Source organism: Leuresthes tenuis, unplaced genomic scaffold (genome assembly GCF_036924035.1).
Source record: "Leuresthes tenuis unplaced genomic scaffold, fLeuTen1.0.hap1 SCAF_5, whole genome shotgun sequence".
NCBI lineage: Eukaryota > Metazoa > Chordata > Actinopteri > Atheriniformes > Atherinopsidae > Leuresthes > Leuresthes tenuis.
The window spans coordinates 27,100,594-27,101,632 of record NW_027325359.1 but is presented as its reverse complement, the minus strand read 5'-3'; the positions used below and the strand labels follow the sequence as shown (position 1 = coordinate 27,101,632).

The 1,039-nt window shown below is 46.4% G+C and overlaps 1 non-coding gene across 1 annotated transcript; it reads left to right on the top strand.

Moving 5' to 3' along the window:
- Positions 1-966: 966 nt before the first annotated feature.
- On the top strand, positions 967-1,039 carry trnaq-cug (transfer RNA glutamine (anticodon CUG)). Its single transcript has one exon. It is a non-coding gene; the product is annotated as a tRNA-Gln (tRNA).

The window sequence follows — 1,039 nt, the reverse complement described above, 5'->3', positions numbered from 1 at the left end:
CCTGCTGAGAAAAGTCCCCTGTTCATTGATGTATGGTCAAAAATTCCTGCATTGCAGGATTAAAACTTCATAAATAAGTGAATAAACAAGAGATGAGAACCCACCAAAAAGACTAAAGTTTAGCACAAAACCCCAGTATCTGCCAATTAAAGTGACTTATGAAAAAGTGGGCTGTCCATCTCAGCTCCTTGTGTCGCTGGTGACATCATCGTGCTTTCTGATGCACGTTCCTTCTGACTGCTTATAATTTGCCATCCATCCATTTTCTATACCCGCTTAATCCAATTTAGGGCCACGGAGGCTATACAAGGTATAATTGGGCGAGAGGCAGGATACACCCTGGACAGGTTGCCAGCCCTGTTCTTTGGGTGTGTATTGTTCGATGGTCACCCCCACTCTGGTGAGGGGGGGCTTCTTACACCTTGGAGCAAGAAAATGAGTTGTGGCCACGTACGCGTGAATGATATGAGGAAATATAAGAGGATCTCACAAAATGTTGTTGTTGGGAATTACTGTGTATGTTGCCATGTACATGTTTCTATGTTGTTCAATTAATAAATTCCCCATAAGAGACTGTCAAAGACGGGTCGACTGCTCTTTTTTCCACGACCCTCTCGGCCCATTTTCAAAACATCTGTCGCTGTTTGACATGCAAAACGGGCGTTGGTGTGCAACCCCCAGCTCCAAAGTTGCGCTCCCCGTCAGGGTATCGAACCCCGGTCTTCTTCGTGACAGGCAGAGACACTGGCCACTGTATGAACGAGGACCGGCATTCTCAAAAAACGTCTTCCTTCTCAATGCCAAAGCATGCCCAATATAGGGAAAAGGTAGGATTCCAACCTTTGGCCAGAGAAGACACAATCTGTTCAAGCGTCGCTTGACTTTCGTGTTTACTAAAGTTGGGGATAATGACCCCTGACATGGTCCCTCATTTGGTACACTGGTAGTCTAAAGAGATGAGGCAAGGGGTTCCATGGTGTAATGGCTAGCACTCTGGACTCTGAATCCAGCAATCCGAGTTCAAGTCTCGGTGGACCCT